Raw genomic sequence first — 6,000 nt, forward strand, 5'->3', positions numbered from 1 at the left:
CCACACTGGGGATGTGGGGAGGCTGACTTCCTAGAAAATCAAGAGACGTTCAAACATCCTTCTGAATGTGCTCCTGGCCGCGGGCCCTCTTCTGTGGTCTGAGCTGCCTGCTAGGCTCAGAGACTCTTCTTTTTAAGTATAGTTGGTCTACAACATTATACATATTTTCAGGTGTAGGATACAGTGATATGACATTCACATACCTTGCGATGGGATCACTACACAAAGTCTAGAATTCATGTCACCAAACTTATCACAACATTATTGGCCACACTCACCCAGCCCCCCAGCCCCCCACCCCCTGGCAACCCTAAGTTTGAGCTCTGTTTCTACAAGTCTTTTTGTATTGTTTTGTTTTATTTTTAGATTCCACATTTTCCACATCGTGAGTGAACCTAGAGATTATTATACTTAGAGACTCTGCTTGATTTTCACTGCTGGGGGCTGTCTTTGAGTCAAATCCCTTTATGTCATTCAAAAAGGTATTGACACAAAAGCTCTCGGATGCCACCCTTGGCTTCCTGCTCTGATGACTGTGATGGGAGGTCACATCTCACCAGCAAACTCCAGTTAATGGGCACTGGCCTGAAGCCATCCTCCAACAAAAGGAAGGCGGTGACTGGTTATCAATTTCTGTCCAAGGCAAAATGTGATGAACAGTAATAGCCTGAATGCAGAACAGCCACCACCTCGTCCCCAGAGCGATGATTCCGAGACTCTCAGCCTCTGCGCACGAAGGCTCCTTGGGGCTGCTTATTTCATGCACACCTCGCTACAACAAATAAAACCCTGGGGACGTTACAATATACTGAGACCCTGCTGCGTGCGGATCACTGTTATCAGGCATTTCCTAATGTCACCTGTGACCTTCACAACTGCTCCTCAGGGGACATACCTAATGGCTCCTTTAAAGGAGACCACCGAGAACTCAAGGAGGGTAAGCAACGCCTCGTGTCACTGGCCGGGCCCAGGATTTGAACCCAAGCCAGCCTGACTCAGTAATTGGTGCTGTATGCCCCTACCCTAGACCATCTACTGTCTCCAGACCTCTCATTCTTAGGCTATGTCCGGTTTCTTCAATGTAATAAAATTAACATGTTGTTGATTCATGAAGAAACAAAATGCAGTAGATACAGGAGCCGGTCAGTAAATGAACATTGAGTGGATGGATGAGTGGACTCAGCAGTATGTTACCTCCCTCTCCAAAAGCGCCCGGGAACACATGACCTTGGCATGACTCCGGGCTCTGCATTCCAAACTGCCCCCATGCCCTGACCTTGGGGCCCCTGCAGAATCGAGGCCTCGGGTGGTTTCAAGTTGCCCAGCTGGGGTGGCTCAGTTGGTCACGAAGCGTCTTATGTACCGAAAGGTTTTGGGTTTGATCCCGGGTGGGAAGGCAACAGGTTAATGTGTCGTCGTTGTCCCCCCCGCTTCCCCTCTCTAAGCATGTTCTCAGGTGAGGATTACAAAAAAAATAAGTGGTTTCACGTCTCCTGCCAAAGTTTTCCCACAACTCAGACTTTGGTTTCCCTTTGTCTCGAGGCCACGTTGAGAGGCAGCCAAGCCCAGCTCCTTCGGGATCAAGTCCAAACCAAGGAGTTTCATGAAGCGCATGCTTGAGAAAGTGTTAAAAAGTTTCAAGAATGGATCGCTGTACATCATAATCCTGTAAGAACAGCTCGGAGGCACCGGGGACCGTAGATGGCTGGGAAATGCATTCTGGACTCCTAAGAAGGTGAAGACACTGATGATACAAGAGCTTAGGTTTTCCAGATTTGTTCACTGAGGACCCATCTGTACTTTCCTTCCTATAAAACTGGGAAAGTTAAAATAAGGCACCTCTAGGAGTGTACCATGGGCATGACCTAACATTTAAAAACTGATCTTTAGATTCAAGGATCTGGGTGAAATGGAGGCCATGGTTGTTTTGTTAAACAAATTCCAGCCTGGGCAGAAACCACATGCACACAGCAAATGAAGAAGTGGATGAATGACTAAGTGTCGCTGCTGAAATTTCCACTCTTCACGGCATCGCACAGCCCTCCTCACAGGACCCCGGGATGCAAATTGCAAAAACAGCCTTTTCTCTCCTCGTGGTGGGAAAACAGCTGTTTCTCTCTTTAAAACTGTGTTGCCTGACTAACGCCTGACTCCTAGGCCCTGAATAAGGCACAGACGTGGCTTTCGCTTGGGGTGAGCTATCTCTGCGGACAGGCAGACAGACCAGGACACTGCTGCGGGACATGGAGCTGCACCCGTCCCCAGGGCCCAGGACCTGGTACTCCACTTGCTGCAGTGGCCGCTCCTTCTCTCAGCTGCCTCGCCCCGACCTGTCAACACTGAGGGGCCAGTGCTCACTCAGTGCTCGGTCATCTCCTGTTTATCTCATTCCCTGGGTGACTCCGTCTAGTCTGTGGCCTTCCAGGCCATCTCTGTGCCAAGAACTCCTAAACTTGTACCCCAGCCCAGCCCTCCCTTCTGCACGCCAGCCCACATCTCTGAGTCCCAACGCCACCTCTCCACCTTGATGCCTAATGGCCTCTCCTAACTTAGTTGCTCTAGAAAGAGTGCCTGGTCTCCCCCAAAATGATTCCACGGGCAGGCTTCCCATCAGAGTAACAGCAATCTCTGCCATTCTGGGGGTGCCAGCCAAAGACCACAGAGGTGTCCTTGACCCCTCCCCTCTGATATGCCATCTGCCACCTGCCAAAGCATCTATTAGCTTTAAAACACATCCTGCAAGCCGAACTCTTTCTCAGCACCTTCATTCCACTGTCCTCCCCTTTCCACCCTAAGGAAAAGCCAGTCTTCCCAGTTGTCTTTAGGGCTTATGAGGCTCTTCCTCTCCGACCTCACCTTTTCCCCTCCAGCCACATGGCCTCCTGGCTGCTCCTCAAGCACACTGGGCACCTCCCACCTTAGGACCACGGCACTGGCTAGTCTCACCTCCTTCAGGACTTTGTTCAATGCCACCTCCTCGGTGAGGCCCTCCTGGCTGAGAAGACCCTATGTCCTAAAAGAACTGAACTGGACAATGCCTGCAAAATGCACAGGTCAGAGCCTGGCACCTGGTAACACTCGTTCAGTAAATAGTGACTTTAAAGCCAAATGAAAAGAATGGCTGACACATGCACCCCTGCCCAGGAGGCCCCAGGGCTCAAAGGGATGGCGAGAAGTCCAGATAAGAGATAAGTCTCCAGGGGCCGATGCTTCTCTCCCCACGTCTCCTCATGTTTATGTATACAGACGGCGTCTCTATCTTGTTCCCTCCTGCCCATGACCTTGGGGACATTTAGATAAATTCCTGCTTCTATAGCCAGAACTTCTCCATTTCAAACAAGTCCAGACAAGCCTTAACCTTTTAGGAGACTTGACAATGAAAATTGGGCATTTTCTACTAGTTTCCTCACCCCCGCTCCCTCCCTTGGGCCCTCGCCAAATCTACACAAGGGATGGCCAAGAGGATACTTGGAGCGTGAGGAATCAAGCCCTTAATCGCAGAGGGCTTTCCGTTTCATGCGCGCCTACCCCGAGCCAAACTTGCAATGTAGCTGATTTAAATCCAGAAAATAGCCAGCAGTTTATAAGTTATTCTCTCTGGCCACTCGGCGAGGTCTGTGTGAGGACCCTTTTTTAAAATGTCAAATGATAGTTTGAACTGATTGACTTCTCTGAAAACCATATGGTTATTATTTAAGAGGAAACAAGAGAAGTTTTCTTGCCTTTGAATGAGAGGAGAGGGTGTGTGCCTGCACCACCAGTGCTTCAGAGCATCTGAACAAGAACTGGGAAACAGGGAGGCAACTGCTTATCTCTGTCTTTCAAAATTAAAAACTGAAAGCTACGTAGGCTCTGGGAACTGCATGGGAGGCCACACCAGACCCATGGCGAGGCGACTGCCCTGTGGGGCCTGAGCCCTCGGCTGGGGCCCTGGGCACCCTCTGTAAGGGGCTCACGTGCTTGCTGCTCATCTTCTGCGACCTGGCCTGGTGGCCGCGGGTGACCTTCCCTGCACCTACGTGATGCGCAACATCCAGCTGCCGGCACATATTTATCACAACTAACTTTGTGGCAGTTGCGGTGGCCCCGGCAGGAGGCGTGACCTCCACCCACCAGTTCATCTCCTAGTGTAAATAGGAGCCTAGAAATCCTTATTTGCTGAAAGGCTTAAATATAACAGCAAAAGCCTAAGATATAAGGAAAAATTGACTTTCAAGGAAACAGATAATTCAAGGAACAGAACTTAACAATCTGAAAATCCTCAGAAATATGAGAAATCCTTACATCTATAAAACAACAACAACAAAAAACAGAGTGAACTTTAGGAAATGACAAGAGGCACAGGATCCCTTAAGGAAAAAAGAAGAGGGAAGGTTACTAACGAGGCAAGATAAACTGCACAAGAATCATCCATAGAGGAGGCCAATCATCTTCCAAACTGGAATAAGCAGTGAGTAGAGTTCCAACTGAATAGGTTGAATGCTAGGCAATAGACAGATGGAGTTGGAAGCTGGAGGAAATTAATACCATGATCTGGAAGTCATACATTTCCTCCATCCCCAAAGAAAAATCCGTGGTAAACAGAAGCTACAGAGAAACAAACATTTCAACTTGTAGGAGGGAAGCAGGTTTCAGACATGGAGCGACCTTGGTTGCAGCCCAGTTTCAAGGAGTTGCCAGGAGCATGAGAAAGGGAAGGTGCCTGAACACAGGCCAATGGACGGAGCTGCAATCACCCGGGATCAAACCCCGGTCACGCATTCGACTCTGCTGTTCGGTGAGTGGTACCTCAATGATCATTTCGGTGGAAACGTTACTCATGGTTTTCCACGGTTAGAGTAAATCTCTAGGCAAGGCATGGACTTAATTACAGTTATGGAACAGGCTGGAGTATCACCAACTTTGACAGTGGACGAGTAAGTATGGTGGAGGGGAGCCGATGGAAGAGTGGTGTTGTTTTCACACAGTGGGAAGTCCAGATGCTGTCTCTCTAGTTCAAAGAATATCAGGGGGTCACTTTGTATGTTATGTAAGTGTCTAACCTCTACGCTGCACACCTGAAACTAATATGATGTTGAATGTCAACTGTAATTGAAAAATAAAAATTTAAATAAAGAAGAAAGCTATTTCTATGGCAACTTTAAGGAGCTAGAAAAATACCAAACTTAGCGGCTAAGTCAGTTCTCCTCTCATGAGCTATGGAAAGGAAGCTTCCAAGGTCTCAAGTTTACAATGAAAAGGGAAACAATGAAAACAAAACTATGGAATGACAGGATAATTCCTACAATTTTGAAAATGCCCCCATATTTTTTTCCATTTCATCCTATAGAGAAAAATAATACTATCATAGGAAAATACTACTACTTACAAAGTGCTCACCACTTAGTAATCACTGAGAATCTTTACTCTTTACTATCTGTCCTGTGATTATAATAAACGAGTTAAAAGCCTGTGTCTGGGGTTTTAGTAGTATATTTGCCATATGTATGTACACATATATTTGGTGACTAATTGTTTAGTAATCAACTTAAAAATATTATTTGGAGCAGGAGTTGTTGGAGAGGATGGTAGCAAAATAACCAAGGCTCGTTCAGTTCTGTTTCCTACCAGATGTCAGCACTGAGAAAGATATTCAGTGAATGTTTGTTGATTATATAAATAGATGAAATGGTGCATTTAACCAAAATTACATATTAAAACAGGATGGTGGTGTGTACGATATTAGAGGAAGGAAACTCAAGCCACCAGGAGGGGGCTTCTGAAATGATCCATGACATCAGGGTGCCAACATTCTACGGCAGTTATTGACATTTTGACGTCTATACCAATTTGCAATCCCCCAAATAAACTATTAAGCTTTTAACTTCTTTTTCTTTTTTTAGCACAAAATATGTGCATGATGCCCTCCCCTCATCCCTCATTCACCAGCCCCCCTAATTAGCCCATCCACAGCCTATCCTTGACTCTCAACACATTCCTCCTTAGACCACCCTATATTCT

The sequence above is a fragment of the Miniopterus natalensis genome, chromosome 10, assembly GCF_054644295.1.
Source record: "Miniopterus natalensis isolate mMinNat1 chromosome 10, mMinNat1.hap1, whole genome shotgun sequence".
In the NCBI taxonomy this organism is placed as follows: Eukaryota; Metazoa; Chordata; class Mammalia; order Chiroptera; family Miniopteridae; genus Miniopterus; species Miniopterus natalensis.